Below are 22,686 nucleotides of genomic sequence, written 5' to 3' on the forward strand. Positions count from 1 at the left end.
ACGCTTCCTGAGAAACCAAATGTGGCAAACTTCTAGAAACTTCTCCCCCTACCAAGACAAAGCACAGAGCTTTCTTTGCAACCAAGCATCCCTTGAAAATCACTGACAGAGGAAAGCACCCCTAAGTAGTTCCCAGTGACTATCATCAATTTTACATAGAATATAAAAGTATATTATAGAAAATTTGTGGTAATATTCAATATGAAATTTTATATGAATAGAAACCTAAATGATTCATACTGATTTAATACTACAATTAATGACCACAAAACAAGACTACATTGTACCTCAAGTTATTAATTATATTATTATAATTACATTATATATAATTATTATATTAATTATATTATTAAACATATGGCTGGCCATTTAAAACAATTTGTTTTTCATTTAATTTGATTTTATTTAAATATGAAAAAAACTTGAGAAAATGTGTATATAATATGAAATTGCAAATTTTTACATTATGTCAGGAACTGCTATTCTATTACCTACCAATGAGTTATCAGATATCTACACTGTACAGAAGGGATAGTTGACTTGTTTAAAGGAGCAGATGTTTTAGGTAATATTAAAGGAATAGCTACATTTAAAAGTCAATCAGTTTTGCTGCTTTAATTGGACCTCATTTATTCTTACAAATAGGTAAGCTGCAAATATACTAAATAAGTGACTGGAGCATTTTTAAACCCTCTAGTCTATCTGGGACCTGTGTAGAGAAGTATTACAGAAAGTTGTCCACACAAAATCTAAGAAATACATGTTATCCTGATCAGGCACCTGCCATTGAAAGTTACCAGTAACGTTTTGCTGTATGATTCCTGTCATCTCTCACAAAGCTAATACAAAACAATGAATGCCTGCACCATGGCAAAGGCTTGTGCTGTGGTTGATGGTGCATTTGAAAAAGGACTATAGAATTTTAGGCAAAGTCAAAGAAGGCAAGTGCCTGTGGCTCCCAGCTTTACGTTAGGTATGTGTTTCTGTCTCCAAGTTAAACACCAGCTTCACTATACATTAGAGGCCAGTAGACAAGAGGCAAGAACACAGCACGTTTCAGCTTGGCTGAGAGTGACAGGGGAGGGAGGCGTCTGGCTTTCATGGTCATTGGAGTTAGTGCTCCCTCTTCTTCAGATCTAATCTCTATGTACAAAGGGCAGAAGTAACCAAGCTAAAGAAGCTGCAAGGTTTTATTGGAGGGTCATTCCTTGATGGCGTAGGTTCCAAACCTGACTTACTCTCCCTTCTGGGGTCTCTCTGAGGTTCTCAACGTCCTCTAAGAAAGCTGATGGTCAGGTGCAGTCGGTGTGGCTCTATCAAAATAGAGCTCACCCTTGTGAAATATTCATCTTCCTCGCTGCACTTTGGTTTCTTTCTTCTCTTCTTTGAGAAACAAGTAAAAATGTCACCTCTTTGGAGAGCCTCTCCCTGAACACACATATTTTTCCAGTGGAACTGAATTCCAAGCTCGGTCTCCACTGTTTCTATATATAACCTCTTTGGGAGTCAGAAATGATTTGTCATTATACACAGACCCAGCAATTAGTGGATTTAGTCTAAAGATCTACCCTGGTCTTTTGTTTCATCTTTCTTCCTTGATCTTTTCCTCCCCTGTCTACCTTACTAGTTTTCTGTCAAAATCTATTCTCAAAGAAAATATCCTTACTATGACACCTTCTTCTGTTAAAAACTTCATCTCTAATACTGTTATAAAACACGCCCACCCAAGTAAGAGGAACATATTCATTAAAAGTACAACGAGTATTTTAGAATTCCAACCCTTAGGGTTGGAAAGCAAACTTAGGGTTATGCTGACTTTACTTCTCGTTGTGCTACATAAAACATCCAGAGAAAATAGTTACAAAGTGATATCACTTTCTCTGTGATCTCTCCTGTCAGAGATCTCTCCTGCCAGAGATCTCCCCTATATGGTGTGGTGGGAACATTATAATTTTCCAATACTTTCTAATTCCACCTGTGAGGTATGAAGTTGGCTAGTGGCCATAGCAGAGAACAGTACTGCTCAAAAACACAAAAACAACACTCCAAACCCTGCCCCAAAACACAAAACAACAATACTCGAAACCCTGCCCAAATCCAAATCTAGAGCATAGTCTGGCATTCTGAGCAAAATTAAACATTAGATGCAGATAAGCAGTGTGCAAAGGTTGAAATCAGCACTGGAACCATACTATGGTTTATATGTGGGCCTTTTGAGAGCTAACAAGGATCATTGGGTATGTAATACTCATTAGTTAATTAGATCATTGATGAATTTATAGCTAAACTGGGAGTTTAAGCTTAGTCAAAAGAGGTGGGTCATGGTGGGTATGATGTGGAAGAGTTTATCTCCCTCCTTCTTTTGAAAGCTTTCTGCTTCCTGTTTCCTGCTTCCTATTTCCTGCTTCCTGTCTCCTGCTTCCTATTTCCTGCTTCCTGTTTCCTGCTTCCTATTTCATGCTTCCTGTTTCCTACATCCTTCTTCCTGCTTCCTGTTTCCTGCCTGCCATCCCATTAGCTGTTCATCCTCTGCCATAATTCTCCACCATGCCATCCTGCCTTGGCAACTATGGACTGTTTCCTGTGTACCTTAGATTAGTTTTCTATAAACTGAGCCAAAATAAACCTTTACTCTTTAAGTTATGGGTAACAGGTTTATGTCTCAGCCACAAGAAAGTAACATAGACCAGAGCAATAGTTACCTACAAAGAGATTTCAGTGACCCAGAATTTGAAATTTGTAATAAAATGCTATCAAAAAGTTGTAAGCAAAAATGTGAGATTATATTTTAAAATTTTGAATGTTATTAAAATCTGAAGCCAATAAAATTAAGACAGATTCCCCAAGGATAGCCTAAAATAAAATGTTAAAAAATCAATGTGGAAATCATTTAGTTTGTATCAATAAAACATTAGCCAATTTTTTGTACACACAAATATACAAATATCTGATATTACATCTTAACTATAATGACATTTGAATAATCCAAAACATTCCCATTTCTCTTAAAGTGAGGGCTTTACACAGAGCACCAAAAGACACACTTTGTGTTCAAATCAATAAAAGACTGCTCCAACATAAATTCTTTTCTATCACATATTATTTCTAAACCCTCCCATGAGACTTGTGTCATGGCTTAGAAAACAAACAACAGTACAACTGAAATTGAAAATGCATACTGCATTAACTTTAATTAAGCCATCAGAATTTATTTCAAGGCCACTTCACAGAGAAAGTTCTGTCTACTAGTCTGATTATTTTTTTGCTAAAAAAATGAGGAATCTTTTTCAAAAGAGTGCACAATGGGCAAAGGGCTCTGGAATGAGCTCTGTCACTTGTGAACCTAAACTGTCACATTCTCTCCTCCCCAACCCCTCCCATAAGAGCCTACTTCAAAGCTTGCTTCCTACCTCAGTACAGCCACAAGGCCACGATGACAGCAGCCTGCCGCAGGGGACTGCACACAGTAGGCACTAGTCATATGGTTTCTGCCACCAAATTATAGTAAACACTAGGAGTCACACAGCAGCAGTGATGCAATTTTAGAGATGTCATTCCAACCACAGCCATGCCGAGCTGTTGGATTCCAAGATGCTTGCCGTGAAATTGGTTGTCCTCTAAATGGTTTCATCTAAAAATGTAATTGCTTTGTTCTGGGTTCAGAAAGGCACGGGAGGGAAAGTATGATTTCCATCCCCTACTGTTCCTGCAGACTCCAACTGCCAGTACAAGGGCTGGTAAAACAATAAAGTTGTCTTCTTTTATCTCAATACCAGATAGATTTTCTCTCCTTGGCTTCCAGACAAAACTCACTTATTATAATTATCTTCTGAGCTGGCAGTGACCACTATCTAAATCTTTATAAATGTTCCAATGAAACCCATTGTGCCACCACTTACATCGAGGGGAGCAGGTGACTCACCTCCCACACCGCTGAGATGCAGCATGCACGTGCTACATAAACACGGGGAAGGCAGCCACGTGCAAAGTGGCATATTGCACAGCACACGTGAAACACCCTTTGGCGTATTGCATGCAGCCTAAATAAACATTAAAGACCTAAAGAAGGCGAAGTTTGCATTAGAAAACATAAGCACTGGGTTGTTAACGCTCCTAACTGCTATTTACAGTAGATAATTTAATTATTCTAATATATGATTAGCCATCTGAAATTCTTGCAAGCTTAAGTATTTATGCTAAGAACCCACTGACATCTATAGTGCTATCTGCAACAATTTTATTCAGCATTTCAAATAACATTTGTTCATTCATTCTTCCTAAATCTTTGTTTGCTTCTTCATTATTTTTTTAAAAACTTATTAGAGAAGTGAAATTTGAACAGGTGTGGTGGAGTGCACCTGTAATCCCAGCACTTGGGAGGCTGAAGCAGGAGGATCATTGCAAGTTCAAGACCAGCCTGGGCTACAGAGTGAGCTCAAGGCCAGACTGAACTGCACAGGGAGACCCTATCTAAAAAAAGACAAAAAAGAAAAAAGAAATTTAATCATTTTGCTTAGATTCTCTGAAAAATGTTATTTTCAACATGAAATTTTTAAGAGATCAATTAATTTTGGATTAAGGACAATATGGAATATCCCTGAACTCATTTATACACATAGTTTTTATTTACAGGCTGCTGAAAATGAGCAAAGTATATATTCCTCTTTCAAACTAGGTAGTTTCTCTGCTTATTAACTTCCTTATGGAATAAAACTACTAAAGTCAAAGCTTCAAACACTTCTGTCTTAGTTTAGGCTTTATACACAATAAAAGGTATGATTAAAAATATGGTGCACGTTTAAATGATAAAAATTCAGTACAGTGAGAAATACAGTGCCACCCATCCTCCTCAAGAAACTCCTTCGTGCTTCAAATAGTTATTCCAACATCTTTGTCACTTTCTGAAATTTGGAAGTTGTCTTTCTTGAGGATCATTAGTTACAATAGTAAGGCTACCCTGATGTCCTGAATCAACTCAAATGTTTACATTTCATGGTCATCTTGAATGTGGGAAACAACCAGGAGTTATGCCGTGCCAAAATTGGTCAATAAGGTGTATGAAGACTCACAAGAATGTTTGTATGCATCTGTCTTTCTGTTGGATGGTGCCTGGCAACAGCATTCTCCATACTTTCTATCACCCCTTTAAAGACACTCATGAAAAGGGACTTCCAGAAGTCCCTTCTTTGCAAAATGGTGGGATACATGTGTTCAAGATGGGAGAGGTTCCTTGAGGGGAGTTAATGGCAATGTGGCTTTTAATATAATAATTTTTAAAATTTATATACTCACCATACATTTTGATCAGATCTCATAATTTTATATTAGAAACAGGAAAACTTTGCAATACCACACTTAAATTGACTCCACAAACATCTTTTAATTTAATTTTAGTATGATGGTTTTCTAGATTCCAGATTAGGAAATTCAATCTCAAGTAGGTTAAGTGACTTGAGCGGTGTCTCACTCCATTTAATGGATGGTCTCAGATCTCTAGGATGGAGAAGAAGAGACAAGGCACGGGGGAGACCTGAGTTCCTGAGGGCAGAACCTCCACATCCTCGGTGCAAGTTACAATGGCAGTATCCAGACGTGTGTCAGCTGCGACACACTGCAGCACAATGATGCAGGATGGAAATGGCGGGGTCATAGCAGACATCAGAGTAAGCCAAGGCACATACCTGACCAGACCAGAATGCCTCAGAAGTCTCCAAGAAGCATAGAACAGCACTGGGATTTTCCCTGCTGGTGAAAGGTCACGGACATTGGCTGAGAAAGGTTTATGAGGAAACTCACAGAGCAGTGGACCTTGGCCTTGCAATCCTGAGATGCCATCGTAGGAGGCAAACAATGATTCATGTGACCAGGACTGCAGGGATGGCATAGATTTCAGTAGATGCTGCCACGGAGAACTGGCCACGTTGCAGGACCCAGTACGTTAGTGTTCATGGTAGAGATAACACATGCACTAATACCAGAACCAAATATTCTTTCCAGCGTGAAAAGTTCTGAATTGAAAAGCTAAAGCCAGTAATATAATAGACACAGTTTGATTATTGACTGGCATTGTGTCTGGGCTGGGAGAGTCTGTTTTGCTATAAGGTAAAAATAAAGTTATAAAATAAACAATGCTGCAGTTATAAATTAATAAAGTTGCAATAAGCATCTCTAAATATGTGAGCTAAGATTTTGTTGCTTCTACAAAGGGAAAACTAATGTCTTTTTTAAAAGAGAGCGGGCATTTTCTCATCAGAATTCCAAATTGAATGTATTCTATGTCAAACCCAAAAGATTAAAATTACTACTTCTTAAAGAAAAAACAGCCCATTGAGGTCATTTGCAAAGCACACAATTTCCACCTTCTTTGACCTAACTTGTAACCGCTCATTGTTTAAAGAAATAACTGGGTCCTTAACTGACTTTTCTGTGTGTAATAGACTTTAGCAATACCATCCTTTAGACTTTACAGTACAGAAGACTCTTCTTGTTCTGCAGACTTTGCCTGAATAACATCAGCGTTCCACCTCTGGGATGGAGACTTAGCCACCCCAACATCACAGCGTACCTCTCCCAGCCTTCCAAAATAATACGTTCAAAAAACCCATAAGTGAAGTTGGAGGTTTGGGGAAATATAACTCATCCACAGATAATAGAATGCGAAATATGACAGTGAAACATAAGTCACAGTTCTTTATTTTTGCCTGCCAAAGTGTAAACTTTATAGATATTTCTATCAAGAAAAAACAAAAAATCGGAGTCAACCCATGATTGCCATCTTGTGGAGTCGTTTGGCACTGCTGGGCCGGAACACTGTCCTCAGGTGTTTCAGTAAAGATCGCCTCAGGACACTCCTCAAGCAGCCCTCCGTGAACAGTTTAATCTCTCTCTGCCTGGCAGCTGACCAAGCCCTTGGGGTCCCTCCTGTAGGTGCCAGGGAGAGCAACTGCCTCTGCCTGAGATGGAATATTTTACACACTCCATCAGGTTACTAAAGCATGCCTAGGATTTTCAATTTCTAGGTTACAAAGTCCCACATTCTCTGAAATTTTCACTATATTCCTGTGTTTCATTTCTTGTTTCCAAACATCTTACAACTTGGTCTTCTTGTTTTGCTGTAGTTTGAGCAGGTGGTTCTAATCTGCTCTGCTGCCCGTCCATGTGTAATTTTTAAGATGTGTGGCTCATATTTGGGGAACAATGTAAGACTTCTGCTAACACTATGCTAACTCTGAGGGTTCCACACGGTTCCATTCTCCCCAAAGAAGCCCAGAGCCCTAGAGCAACCATAATGCCTGTCACCAACAAAACCAAATTATAATAATGAACACTCCAGAATTTCTCCTGTCATGTTCCACAACCCAGCACACACAGAGTAACAGCCATCAAATTCCCAAGCTAGCGGGCAGTTTTATAAACTTGTGTTTCCAGGGCATGAAAGCACAGGGGAAATGCTCTTTCTTACACACACATGCCTCACAATTGACCGTTGAGCACATAATGTCAACTGAGCTCTCAAAAATGGAGCACACATCACAACGTGATAGCACTGCCACACCCAGATCCGATTCCGCTCCTACATTGCTTCTTAGTTAGATTTCTACACGACCCTCTGCAGTCTGCTCTCAACAGAGAAGCCAGGATAATCTGGAAAAACACAAATCAGATCACATCACTTCCTCCCTGCCTTAACCTCTGCCACGGCTTCTGTCCTCAGAAAAAACGCCAAAACCTTTGCTGTGATTTAATACCCCTTTAGAAAATGGCTGCGCGCTCTCTCTGCCTCCTCGCCTGCACGCTGGCCCTAGATTATTTTGTCTGAGCCATCAAACTTACTTCTGTCTCAGGATTTTTGCACTTATTACTCACCCTGCATGGAATGTTCTCACCCAGTATCTTCACGACTTCCTTCCTCCCAGCATTCAGGTCATTTCTCAAAAATTACCTTACTGAGGCCCTTCCCTAGAAATCAAAAATAAAATATCATCCTAACTCCCATTTAATATCTTCCTATCTTGATACATTTTTAGTTCTTAGCATTCAAAACCTATTAACCAATACCTTGCCTCTCTAGTTTTCAAATGCTATTATAACACATCTTCAATTTAACAGAACACATGTATCATCTCACCATTTTGTTGAGCAGAAGTCCAGTGATCTTAGTTTTCTCATGAAGCTAAAGTCAAGGTGTAAACTGGCTCCTCTTTCTTTAGGAGACTGTCAAAAGAATCCACTTCACAATTCAAGTTGTTTCTGGCAGAATTTAAACCAAGGTGTTTGCAAACAGACTTGTCTCCTTTGTGTCAGCCAAGAATCAAAACTTTCTCACCTTCTAGATGCTGCTGCATTTTTTAGCCCCATCACCATTCCCTGGCATTCAAAAACAATCATGGGAAGTCCAGCCCTTAGCACACTCTGAGTCTTCTAGACTTTCCCTTCTTCAGCCTCATCTCTCTGGTCTTCCTCATCTACTCCAGCTAGAGAAAACTCTGTCAGGATTAGATTGAGCTCACCTGGAGAATCCAGGATAAGGCTCTTAAACTTAATTATAACGGCAAATCCCTTTGCAGCAGTACTTAATTAAAGTTTGATTGAATAACCAGGAGATGAGGATCCTGAAGAACTCTGGTAGTTTTCCATCATTCTAACAAAACACCTGAAAAAGTTAAGTAAAGAGGAGGCAAATTTTATTTTGCTTCACAGTTACAGAGGGTCCAGGCTTGATCAGTTGACTCCATTGTTTTGGGTCCTCTGGTGAGATGGACAAACATGCAGAATGGACCAGAAGTCCAACAGGCTCCTAGGGACACAGGCCTAGGGACACAACTTCTTCAACTAGGCCTGTGTGTGTCTTAAAGGTTCCTTTACTTCACAATAGCACCGTAGGCCTGCGACCTGAACTGTAATGCATGAAACTGTGGGGGTAGCCCAGATCCCAACTATGAGAGACAGTTTTTAAAATTCTGCCTCCCACGGTGTCAGATTACCAGAACAAACAGAATATAAATTCTGTAAGGGAAGAGGTGTTTCAATTGTGTGTAGTGCGACTTCTCTAGTATCTAAAAACAGTGCTTGAGACCAAGTCCACAGAAAGCTAATAACTATGGCATGAACACAGGTGCTCCAGGCTTCTTCATATGAAGAATGATGGCTTTGCAAAAGGACACGAAAGAAAACGAAGTATAAAAAGGGGTTGTGAAGAAGCGTGAATACTTGCTTCGATTTTCATCAAGTTCTTAAAATGAGTATACTTCTAGTTTGCTGTGGATAGTCTTTATTTATGTTTCTTCTCATCATAATTACTCATCCAATCCCCCTTGGCTCTCAAAGTATCCAGATTTGAAATAAATTACATTTTTATTCTAGATTCTTAAAGGTATCCATGGCCCAACAAAAGTTTAAATTCCTCTGAGATCTTTAGGTTCTTATGCAGGACTGTTTTTAAACAGGAATGGATGTATATGTTTTCCATAACCTTTCTTTTGAGAATACATTTTAGGGATTTGAATTAACTAAATTAAGACAAAGAAAATCTATAACTCAACTCTTTAACACTAACCAATTAACCATCTCACCAAAATAACCATGAGTGAGATTATAAGGGACGGCAGTGGGTATGCAAACAAATATGCGACCCTGAGAGCTTGGCTGCAGTACCTGACATGGGACCACGTGTTCCACGCGCTCCAAAAGATAGCACCTGTGTGCACCACACTTCGTTAAAAAGCTTGCTCTAAAGTATTCTTGGTCTAGTATAACCTGTGACCTACAGGCTCCTTGGCCTCTTTTTTAATCTTATGAATATCAAATAAAATGTACAGAAGGTTTCGTTACTAATATACGTTAACTATATTACAAACAGTGATTCCCAGTTTATGAACTTAGCTTGTTTCACCGCTTGGAGGGGAATGAGTCTGTGTGCGTGTGGGGAGGATGGATGTGGTCGTGTTTGTCACCTCATGTGCAGTTGGTAGATGGAAGTGAAATTTTGCTAAATGCTTCTTTTTATGAACCGAATTGCCTGCCAATAGAACTGTCTGTGTGTCCCAAGACAGTTCATTTTTTCTCAAGGAAACTCAGGCAAACCAAAATATTGTGCACACCTGGTTTAGAAGTTCATTGTAATGACAATACCATTATCAGTTTTTTAAGCCTTAGTTATGTAGAACTTAAAATCTAAAATATGTTATTATTAGAGTTTGAAACTGAACACACCAAATATTTCAGTTTTCTGAAGCCTTTCATTTCTGTCTAACACAGTTACACATTATGGAAGAAACTTCACTGGAGTAGCAGATGGGAGTTTCATTTTTATTATCTTGTGATAATTTTCTGCTTTTATAAACTTTTGGCACTTTATTCTCTTTCTTTAAACCAAAGAATTTTATTACGGCCTCACAGCCTGATCACCTCACGTGCAAATTTTAGGGCCAAACATGGCCCATGCTAAGAAGATTGGCTACCTGTCTACATGATTAAAGAGTTAAAAGACTTCAAGTGGCTTTATAAATCTGTCTCCTTACACTCGTCCTGGGGCGTGGGAGAGGCTTCATTTATAGACTGGATTTTTTTCTCTTCTATCAAATAGTTTTAAATCAGCCACTCAAAATGAGGAATTTATAAGTGTATTACATTTTATCTGTAAAATATACACCTGCTGAAATTACGAAGTCAATGTCAAGGAACCTGACTCAGCGACACTGTCACTGAGAAACCAGAATCAGAATGAAATAAACTTGCCCCCTCACCTCAAGCTCATGACGGCTGCATGATCCTATTTTCCACACTATTAGGGAAGAGGAAGGAAGTTAAACGGGAGAAGGGGAGACAGTGAGGTAGAGGAAGTGGACAGAACCACAGTATGTTTACGCGTGTATGAAAATGCCACAACACAACCCATGACTGCGTAATTAATAAGCACTAAAAGCCTCCTTCTGTTCTTAGTCCTGTTCCCCATCAGACATGGTCATTTTTACCAGGATGTCCCTGAGGACACCTTTTTGCTCTCCATGATCAGAATTAATCCAGGTGCTGCATAAAGAAACCCAATGAGCAATGCTCTGCTGACGTAGCCCTTGATGCCTGTGGTCAGTCAGTTCCTAGGTTTGAGAACGCAAACACTGGGCGAGGAGTAAGGTCCTCTGCAAAGTGTGACTCCCAAGAGGTGGTACTCTAAACGGGCTAAACTCACAGATGACCAATTCACAGTCTCACATTTAATGCTAGGCCTGGAGATCTCTGAAGGTGACCTGAAGCAGCTCTAAAACACAAAGGAACTGACAGAGAATAATTCAGGTTGTCATCTGTGCCCCAATACATCTTCTTCAAAAGCAACTACTGAAAGAATAATACCATCACAGGCAGAAGCAAAACGCTGTCAGGCTGGTAAACGGTGGGTGGTGAGTCTGCTGTAAGATGAATTGCTGGCCAGTGAGCTCATCAGGAATGCAGAAGCCAACCCCACGCTAACCAGTCTTACCCTTCTGCCTTTGCTGTATTTTATACTTACCTTGTTAGAAAAAATTGTAGTAATATAAACGTGAAAGAAAATCTGCTGCTTTAACCTTTCGAAGTGCACAGTTACGTGACATTAAAGATGTTCACACTGTTGTGTCACCACCATTAGCATCTTCTTGTCATGCAATATTAAAATTGCACCTATTAAACACTGCCTCCCTATGATACAGCCTATCTACATTCATATTTTAAAATTAACTTATGGAGGCTGGACAGGTAGCTAAGAAGTAGAGTACTTGGCTAGCATATAAAAGGCCCTGGGTTCAATCCCCAGCACCAAGACAAAGGGGGAGAAAACAGCAGTTAAATTAACTTCTTTACTAAGAGCCTATGTTACTTAAACTCAGCGGTTGGGGAGGAGATATGAAAGGCTCAAAAAATTAGACACCTTCCAAAATAAAATACGGGCAAGTAAAATGAATATCAAAAGCACACATGGCCAAGACGCACATGAAGAAATCCTCAACGTCGCTGGCCACTAGAGAAATGAAAATTAAAACACTGAGATTCCATCCTATGTCAGCAAGAATGGCTGTCATAAGAGGTCAAATAATAACTAATGCTGGCGAGGCTGCAGGGAAAAGGGACCTTCCACCTAGCCGGTAGGAACATAAACTAGTACACACACTATGGAAATCAGTATGGAGAGTCCTCAGAAAACTAAAGCTAGAAATTCTACTGGACCCAATTATTCCTTTTTCCAAATGAGTTAAAGACATCATAGTACAGTGCTACACGCATACCTGTGTTTATAGCAGCAGGATTCATAACAGCTAAGTCTCAGAGGCAGCCTCAAGTCCACAGCAGATGAGTAGATGGAAAGTGTGGTGCTGACACAGGATGCAGCGTGATTCTGCTCCACACCTGAAAGACAACTTAAACCATTTGGAGGAAAAGGGATGCGTCCTGAGACCGTAATGGTTAAGTGAAACAAATCAGACACATAAGCTTAAAGATCACACAGTTTCTCTTATCTGAGAAGTCCAAATTATAAAGATCAACAAATTATAAAGAACAAAAGTAAAGACTGATAACAGGAAATAGCAAGACAAATCTCAAATTGAAAGCAATAGAGATAAAGGAGGGAGGACAGTGAGAGGAAGAAAAGATGGAAAACAAGAAATTTAAAATGTTACACAAGCAACGTAAGCATTATGCACTTCAAACGTGTACCATTAAAAACTCTAGTCACTAAATCTTCTCTTTTTGAAAAAGCCTTTTAAAAATAAGTTGTTTACCATTATTTATTATCTAATCAACTAGAACTATTTTGTTTGCATATGACAGAATCCCAATGCAAGGTTTTAAGAAAACCTTTAAGAAAAAGAAAGAAACTCTGACAACTGTAAGAATTCATCTAACTACAGGAAGGACAGGAATATATCTGTGGCTTCAGGATAACAAGAAGAATCTAATGTCTTTAAGGCAATATCCAGAAGAAAGCCTGATATTGCCGTTCTCTGTCCCTCCTCATCTTACGTTTTTCCTCTAGTGCATCTTGAGCAGAAAACCCCATGTCACAATGTCTAGAGACACTGTTTGTCACAGCTAAGGAATGCTACAGGAATCTAGTGGGCAGCAGCTCTCAATGCTGCTGGGCATCCTACAATGTCCAGGACAACTCCTACAATGAAGAATTTTCCCCATTCATCAGCATACTGAAATCAGAAAACTGGTCTGCTCCGTATCTGTTGCTTTCATGTATTCAGTAACACAAAATCTTTCATTTCTAAGCATCTCATTGGATGGCCTCCCAATTAGAACAGGACTGAATTGTGCCGGTAATTTCCATATTTTAAAATTCTTCAGGAAACAATCAAGTTAGATATATCTGAGTCAACTACCAACAAAAGAGTCATGAATGCAGGGTAACAGGGACCTGGGTGACCGGTAGAGGGTGACCCTCTCTCCCCACTGATAGTAGACACTGAAAGGAGCCGGAAAGACAGTTTATGTTACATGGAAATTTCTCAGTGATAACAATTTTTAAGGGTCTTAGTGTTGCTTCTTTAACAAATTCTCTAAAGTGAAAAAAAAAAAAATACACAAACAAAGTGAGTGCTATACCCAAACTATATATTTAGGCACTAGTTTTAAGCACAAATTATTTGCCTAAAGCATAAATTAATTCAAGTAATAATATATGCAAAAGCATGGAAAAAGCAGAGATATTTATAAGCCTCACTTTTGAAATTGGCAAAAATAATGAATCTTTATGTCTGCAGTGATAAAGTTGGACTCCTCTCTGAGTATCTCCATCTTCTGTTAGATTGCTTGCAGATCCACTGAAATTAGATGTCAGGGTAAATTATGGTGCAGGCCGACTTACTAGCCGCGGCTATGAAGGGTAGACACATAAAAACAAGGTGCTATTCAATGTAATTGCTTCTGATCTTAAAATTCTTCAATGACACAATTGGTCCTGATGTGGTATTTACATCAGGTATTCTCTTTAATTGACACTGACTCACTTGGGGGCATTTTTCTTTCTTGAGAAGTTTTATTATTTTTTCTTGTAAATTCTTAAATCCTAAAAGAGGGAAATCAGCAGCTTAGAGCTTAGATACCTCAGAGAAGAGAATGACAGCATGAGATGTTAGTAGAGAAACTAGAGATCACCAGACTTCTGATGAGGTCTGTGTCCCTATGAAGTCTGGAGTGAGGAAATAAATCTGAGCAAAGAGCATTTGAGATAATACTGGGGTGGAAGCTAGCACTTTCTCGATCCTGGCTAAATAAGAAAGCCCTATTTGCAAACATTTCCATTCTTGTCTATTTCAATATGGCAAAAGATGAAAAAGCATGACCCACGGAGGCTCCTGGAAGAACGAGATACATGGTTCTGTCTGCTAATTTAAATACTTAACAAACCACAGGGAAAAAAGGCTTCCCATTTCACTGCCCATAGCATATGTCAGTAAGTCATAAAAATAAATCAGCCTCTGGACGGCTTTGCTTAGCCTTGTGTGAGACATTAGCGCTTGCTCTTAAGCCAAAAAAGCAAACAATCCAACTGTCTGTTCCCTACCTGCCACGAGAAACAGTTTCCAGAAAATAGAGAGTAATTAGTTCATTCCTATCCTGCCTTTATGGCAAAGTTATAATGTTCTCTCTGTCTAGATATTGATTTTATCTCATTGAACTTCTTTAAATTAATGTAGAATATCTCAATAATATTCTCAGGTTTAAAAAAACTAGAGAAAAAAATCTGCTTTATACTGATCACATTAGTAAACCGTAGCTACAGAGAAAGGTGTTGGGACACCGAATACTGGTTAGAAGACTAGTCTTTGTAAGACAAAATATATATATTGAATAAAATCTTTTTTCTTGCCCTCTCATGCCTACATTCAACTGAAGCTGAAGAACAATGTGTTTTAAAATATTTCCAAAGACTATATAACTGGTTTTGAGGAAAAATATTAGTTTAGACTCAAGTGTAATTGGAAAAGCAGAACGTAGAGACCTATCTAAGAAACTGAAAACTTTCAATCAGCTGTTTTTCTTGGGGTTCACCCTGATAATATGCTTCAACGGGAAGGAATTTTGAGTCTGTTCTCACCTAGATTAGGAGCAGCAGCAGGTGACAGTCCTGCCTGGACACATTTCATCTTTTCTCCCAGTCTTTTAAGGAATACAGGTGAGAGCAGCCAGAGAGCGGGGGACGAAGTCACAGATACACTCAGTTATGTGCTCAGATTATTGGGCTCTAGGCTCCACTCACTATCCCCTGACTCGCAGCACCCTAACCACTCCACACCTGCCCACCTAACCCTCCCCCAGTTATTTTTGGGAACAGTCCCTAGAAATGTCTCAAACATTTAGAAATGAGGCTTTCTCATGAGCACAAGGCATTGGACTTTTCAAGCCCTTCCTGCCCGCCCTGCCCCGTTCCAGTTTCTTAACTGACTTCTGCTTCCATGGTCCACGTGGTCCAGTGCCCGCCTGACACGCGTGATTTAGGCGGCACACCACAACATGAAAGCCCCTCACAGGATACTCAGCCAGCAGCTGGGCTGAGTCCATAATGGCTCTTTTGCCACAAGACGGTCTCAGCCGCTGCTGTGCCTACTAATGCCTGGGGATAATGATGGCTCTGACTCCAATACCAAGGGCAGTGAAACTCGCAAAGGCACCAAGCACGTCTCCTACAGATGGTTCGTCTCCTGCTGGATGTGTTGCTCTGCCCTGATCTCACATACATATGGGAGCTGCTCCACTTCCAGGGGAGGCGAATCATAATACACCACTGCACTGTTTCCACAGTGGCCACAGGGACATCGTGCTGGATCACAAAATCAAAGTTGCAAAGATGTCCTCTCCCCCATGTGTGGTACTGTGCAAATACCAAAACGGAGTTCTTGCATGTTTCCACTATTTTACTTGTGAGGAATCAGTAAAAAAAGTCACAAAGCTGACTCACATCACAGCACCTTTCACCAGCAGTCCCCGAGGTTAGTCATTACAGGCGACATTCAGGCCTTGCCTTTCTATTAAGAAGCAGAGTTCTACCAAGGCAAATTGGTGAAGGATACAATGTCTGAAACCCAGTGAGAAACAATGTTTTCCTTACTTTTTCATTGTTGAACAAAATAGCCAACACTCAAAATTAAAGGCGGAAAGGTTTATTTTGACTCACAGTTTGTAGAGGTTTCAGTGCATAGTCAGCTGGCTCCAAGGCGGGTGCTATGGCAGAGGGGCATGCAAAGGAGAAATAGCTCATACAAACCAGAGCAGGCAGGCAACAGCAAAGTCACAAAGTAACATAGCAGCCTATTTTCTGTCTGTCTTTATATTCCATCCAGGATTCCTGCTTTCTGAGTGGGCCAGCCACAGCCAGGATTCTTAATCACAGCATTCTTAAACCCAGCTTCACATGCTTAATCCCAATCTCATGCACCCTAATCCAACCACCTTCAAAACTCCCTGCCTGTGACCACATGAGGCTTTGGGGGGACATCTGTATGCAAGTCATAACACACAGCTTGGGCTTCATTACCAAGGGCTAGAAGCAAGTGCTCTCCGGCCTTCGTGTATTCAAAATTTTAAGCTTAAACAATTCAAAAAGAAAAGAAACACTCTAAACATATCCTCACCAGGGTGCCAAATCATAAAGCAAAACGAACAGGGGCTGGGGATTTAGCTCAGCAGCATAAGCACCTGCCTTGCAAGCAGGCAGTCGTGAGTTCGATCCCTGGTACCAATAAAAACGAAAAAGACAAAAAAAAAAAAAAAAAAACAGTACAAAACGAACAATAACAGAAAAATATCAACTAAACAAAAAGCACAACGAAAAAATATGAACAATTTATCAAAAGTTATCTAATAGCATTTTCATAATCTCTGTCTCTCTCTGTCTGCCTCTGTCTCTGTCTCTGTCTCTCTCTCTCTCTCTCTCTCTCTCTCTCTCTCTTTGGCCACCTTTTGCATATCCAGTCATATGAAAAGCCAGGTTCCCTTCATTTTTCTATCCTTTCCTTTATCCCATATAAAAACAAAAACTTTCACTTATTATTCTCCTTCTAAGATACAAATACCCTATTAAAATATTAGGAAGTAAAAATACAAAATGCTTCCAAGTAACCTTTGGCTTTGAAGCCATGGATTAATCACAACAAAGAAATTAAAGTTTAAAACAGTGACGAATGCCACATAAACTTAATCACTGAAGCTGGAAATAGAGCTGGGGATGGAGAGCGGACAGTGTAAAAATTCTCCTGCTTCAAGAATAACAAATATAAAGTAATCATGCTTTAAAGGACAGTGATATAAGTAGGTTGTGTTGTTAATATTAATTTCTTCAGGCTATTTCCCCCTGACACCCAGGCAAGATTAAGTCTTAAGAGCCTGTTCCACCTCTAACCCTTCTCTGCAGATGCCTGTCTGCCTTTGGTTTTGCAGGTTAAATCAGGCGTGCGTTTGCTGCCCAGGATGGTTCAAGCACAGTGAGAAGAAAACACCGAGCATTCAGTGACCTGAGCTCGGTGCCCTCCTCCTGCAAAGTATAATGCAGTTCCTTCAAACTGATAATTGTCGCCAGAAGGAATTCAGATTAAAAACCTTAATCTTCCACCAAAATTCTCTCAGTGAAAGCCTATAATCTGTCCATCCTTGTGTATTCAACCGTCAGGAATAGATACATTAGCCTCACCCGCTCCCAACAGAGGCCGGCTGTCCTGCTCTGCTGTTTCTGTCTCCTGCCTTAATGATTAGGGCTGTTTCTATCCTCTCCGTCCACTCTCTGCTCAAACATCCTGGTGCTATCACTTATCTAAGTGCTGAATACTAACAAGGATATGTGATTTACGCTGAATCTGAATTTCGTTTGGGCTTTTACCACCAAAACAGAATGACTTCTCTCTCTCTTCCACCCCCCCTTTTTTTAAATTTTACCACCTCAGTTATATCAAATTATCCAACAAAGCCTCGTGATCACCATCATAAAACTGATCACCTAAAGGTAAACGGGCAGACAAAGTGACCCCTGGGGTCCCCAAGATCAATACCAATTTAATTCCAGTTGGAAAGGTGGCTTCTCTTCTCTATGGAAATTTGAAGCAAGTCTGTTGGAATCAAGGCCACTCCCTATGACCAACCACAAACTAACATTTTTCTCACAGCAATTTACTATCTGCCGTGAACCTTGTCAAAGGACAAACTAAAAAGACAGGAAAAAACCTGAAAAACCAAACCCTGAAACATGCCCAGCATTGTTTATCTTTGACCTGTTTCGCCATTAGTAATGGAGGTATTGTTACAGAGAATAAGGCTTCAAGAAGGAGAGAAAGAAAGTGAGAATCACAGATAAAGGAAGAAAAATTATACTTTTTACCATCCTGACTGTTACTGCCTCCAGAAAGGCAGAAAGCTCTATTGACAAAAAAATAAAAAATTAAAAATTTATAAAGACTTCCAAGTCAGGACTGAATATAAAACTAAACTACAAAAAAATCAATATTTAAACAGAATCAACCCAACTTACTATTCTTAAACATACATTTAATCTAATGTAAATGCTCTCATTTTTCAGGCATAAAAATGTATTTTTTCACTTCTACAACAAATTGTGATCCATTTCTCATACACTGTGGTGTTCAACATTGTCATCATACTATGAGACAAATAGTGTCCATTTCTAATAAGCCAACCTAATCAAAACATGAAACACTTATAAATTATCTGTCATAAAAGATGATACAAAGTAAGGTCAGGAAAAAAATACTGTAGTGAGCCTTAAAAGTTGGCCATATTTAAATTTTAAAATTCTATTGAAGATTTTGCTCTTTTGGTAGAAAATATAACTAGATTTTTAGTGATAGGCCAGAAATAAAGAGGACTCTAAATCTCCCCCTTGCAGAGATTAATTCTGCTAGCATAGAAATAACTATAGTATCTAAATGTCACTCACTGGTATATAAGCTTCACCGGCCCATAAAAATATCACTTTCCTATGAATGAAAAATAGGATTAAGATCAAAGAATAAAGGCCATATTTTTAGAAGTTGGAGATAAATTATTTAAAAATATGTGAGGGGAATAAGCTGAACCAAAATACAAACCAAGGTATTCTTCCTTGACACATGTATGTTTTATGATGTACTATATTTATGCTATTGCATTTTAGAATAATAATTTAATTTCTACATTTTTAGCTATTTATAAGTTAGTGATAATTGAGTCCCTTAATACAAGCTTTTTCTTGATTCTTTTGTCTAGCCATCATATTTATAAATATTAAAGTTAGAATTTGAATAAATAATTCTTGGATGTCCAAAAGTGAATAAAATAAAAAGACTGTAGATTATGAAAAATGTTCTTGATCATGCAATTACCATGATCTACACTGTAGGGTAGGCTTGCCTTCTGAAAGGCAGAGCTTCTGAAGCCAGACTGTGGTGTGAGTTCTCTGTGCCTTTTAATTACGAATTATGTAACATGACGAAGGCCTTTCCAAGATCAGTTTTCATTACCTGTGTAACTAGAATGATAATCACCACCCTGCATATTCTTTAAGGATTGGAGATAACACCATACCTGACACGCAGGTAGATCATCAGGAAGTGATTAAGAATAATTCCTTTCCTTTCCACCTTCTTCTTTTCCTCTTTTTTCTTCTTCTCCTAAGATTCATTTCTTTTCCACAAAAGTAAAGCCAATGTCCAGTTATTTTACTTAGTAAAATACAAAAGTAAACAAAAGGATGTCACTTTTTTAACTCTCAGAAGAATGGAATAATATTTGGAATATGGTTCCCACCATGTCTTTAACTCAGAGACATCAAAACTCAGACTATTCACTACAAGCACCAAAATGACACTCTGCCAAATATGGTCAAAGAGAAATCTACAAATAAACCAGGAGATTTTAGTTACTCTCCACATTCACCGGTTGATTTGGGCATATGCCAGGCAACAAGTTGAATTCAGCATGTCTAGGAGCAGCGAGTTTGTTTATCTAAGTACTCAGAACCTTGCACACTTCCCATCACAATTTAGGACCAAAATATTCATTGCTTACTTAAGAACAAGGATGTAAAACTATAAAATAATCTTTTTCTTCATCACTAGTTTAATACTTTTCTTTTTAACTAATAGTTTCTAGTATTTCATTTATCCAATATGAAACATTCGTACTAAGTGTCAACATATACAAGCCAGTATGTGAGACACTAGAGATGTGAATTTAAACAGGGTAAACAGTCTTAAATAAAATTATTCAGGAAAGCAACACAATGCCTAGCACACAGTAAGCTCCCTGCAAATCAGTAAAGTCACAAAACAAGCGTACAAAGATGCCAGCCACACACATACGCACACACACCCTCTCTCTCTTACACACGCACACACACACACACACACACAAAAGCTCTCAAGGTTCAGTTACATTCCTTCCTCTTGGAAATTCAAAAGAAAAAAAATGAACCTTCATCGAAGTATCTTTCACTTTATTTTCTTTTTTAAAAAAACCTCAGTCCTTCATAAAATAACCTTTCAAATTAATGAGAAAGTTGTTGCTCCCATCAAAGAATCTTCAAACTTCCTGCAATTGGCAGCATTCTGCTCCAGCTGTTCAGCTCCCACAGCAATCAGTCTTTGAAGTTGAGAGGTGTCCTGGACCAAGCTAAAAAAAAAAAAAAAAAAAAAAAAAAACCATTACTTTTGTTTTACTGGAGACCTGGTGAAAACTGATTTGGAAAAAACAAAGCCTGAGTTTCCAATACTGCTGCTGGGCCCTGCAGGGTGGGCCTCTGCCCGCTGAGTGACGTCCAAAGGCTCCTCCACGGCCGCTGAGAGCTGTCGATGCGCACCGTGCACGTCTACCTGCCCTTTGTTTAGTCCTAGCCAGGTGAGGCCCAGAGGCAGCTGCCCTGCTGAAAGGCCACAGACAAACACGCTCCCCTCCCACTAATGTGCCGTGGGCAGCTAAGCAAGGTCAAGCACGTATGTCCTGAAAATCTAGGCTACAAGACTAGGCAACACCTCCATGTTAGTAATAGCACTAAGAGCTGCAAATTACTATGTGCCTAAAAGTCAGGCAGTGTACCAAGGGCTCTGTACTCGTTGTCTGATGCACACGACGCAAGAGAAAAGATCCATGTGGGTCTGGAGGGGATCTGTCTTGCCATCGGCTTGCCATCGGACAGTTCTTGTGGGTGAACTATTCTCTATGCGTGCTGTTGCCTTCCACAGAGAGGGATTCCATCAGCTTGGTCCTCCAGGTCTCACTCCATTGCCTTACTAACCCCGAGAGCATGTAACATGCTTGGTTAGTCCATTTACCAGGGGGAAGTAAGGACTCAAGTTATAGTACCTGCTCTCTCTCTCGCTCTCTCTCTCTCTCTCTCTCTCTCTCTCTCTCTCTCACACACACACACACACACACACACACACACACACACAGAAGTCCACCACCAGAGAGCTCACGTCCCCTGCTCAGCCTTCTCCATTACTTAGAGGAACGCCACCACCTGATTAGCTGTATCAAAACTAGCACAGCTGTCCTTGAAGATTGTTCTTGGGGATTCAGTTGCCCAGAGAAATACATCTTTTTGATAGTTTCATTTTCTAATTGCTGACTGCTTTAATATCTTGCCCAACAGTTCCAGAATTTGGGAAGAGATGATCAGGATGTTTGGTAGGATATTCCCTAAGACCTTGACTCTTATGAAAGGTATATAATTTTCAGTGCCTAATTATCATGTCTGTAACACAAGAATAATCCTAGTGCCTGTCTCAGAGGCACACTGCAATCATAAGAAAGAATATATATGTGAAACGTATACATGAAGCACAAAATAAACATTAGCAGTTAAAATTATTCATGTTATCATTATTTTTGTCATTTCATTAATCAACTACCGGATCCATTTGTCTTCTTAAACAGATTTCTCTTAATTCTAAAGTTATTTTACAAATAAAACTTGTCTGTGATCAAGACACTCTCTGGGACTTAAAGGCAGAATGATAGTATCTAAACTGCTGGGTTTAACTGCAATTTAGATACTAATATATAAGAAAATACAGTTTAGTGAGTAGCACATGGCCTGTCATATAATCCCAAGCAATGAACTGTTGCCTGTATTAATATTTTTTAAATTTATTGTAGATCATCTAACGATTCACATCCTTATCACTCTCTTGTCAATTACGCAAGCATATTTAATTTAACATTTTACTGTAAATGACATACAGTTTTCTTACATCTAAATAATTATTATCTTCATTTAAAGTCTCAAAATAAATTCTCCATTTGTCTATTGTATTAGTTAAGGTTTACTGTAGAAACAGAATCAATATAAAATATAGTGTATAATTACATAAGGGATTTACTAAGTAGCCCTACAGAATCACAAGAAGAGTCGCAGTGGCTGTCTGCAGAATCAAAGGTGGAAGAATCCAAAATGGCCATCCGTGGGCTAGAGAGCCAAGTCCAGTGGCAGCTAAAACTTGGAAGCTCACTGTAAAGTAACCAGTGTAGGTCTGTGTTAGAAAACCAAAGGGCCTAAATTGGAAGGTTGAAGAGTGCGGACTGGAAGCCTAAAGCAACAGGAGACCAACATACAACTTCAACGGTGAAGACTCGACCTTCCCTAAAGAAAAAGGGAGATTTCCTCCTTTCCCTTTTTATTCTGTCTAAGCTCTTAGCCTATTGGTTAGTCCCACCTGCATCTTA

At 39.3% G+C, this 22,686-nt stretch overlaps 2 long non-coding RNA genes across 2 annotated transcripts in view; both read right to left on the reverse strand.

Moving 5' to 3' along the window:
- Positions 1-5,221: 5,221 nt before the first annotated feature.
- Positions 5,222-8,455, reverse strand: LOC134476772 (uncharacterized). Its single transcript, XR_010048566.1, has 3 exons — positions 8,129-8,455; positions 7,867-7,959; positions 5,222-6,095 (listed from the first exon to the last, which is right to left on the reverse strand). It is a non-coding gene; the product is annotated as an uncharacterized LOC134476772 (long non-coding RNA).
- An 11,986-nt stretch (positions 8,456-20,441) lies between these two features.
- Positions 20,442-22,686, reverse strand: part of LOC134476774 (uncharacterized) — an 83,594-nt gene continuing 81,349 nt past the window's right edge. The window contains exon 4 of the long non-coding RNA XR_010048569.1: positions 20,442-20,634. This is a non-coding gene — a long non-coding RNA (uncharacterized LOC134476774). The remainder of the gene's footprint in view (positions 20,635-22,686) is intronic.

Source organism: Cavia porcellus, unplaced genomic scaffold (assembly GCF_034190915.1).
Source record: "Cavia porcellus strain 051 isolate PalLab524CR breed Dunkin Hartley unplaced genomic scaffold, mCavPor4.1 scaffold_7, whole genome shotgun sequence".
NCBI classification, from domain to species: Eukaryota; Metazoa; Chordata; class Mammalia; order Rodentia; family Caviidae; genus Cavia; species Cavia porcellus.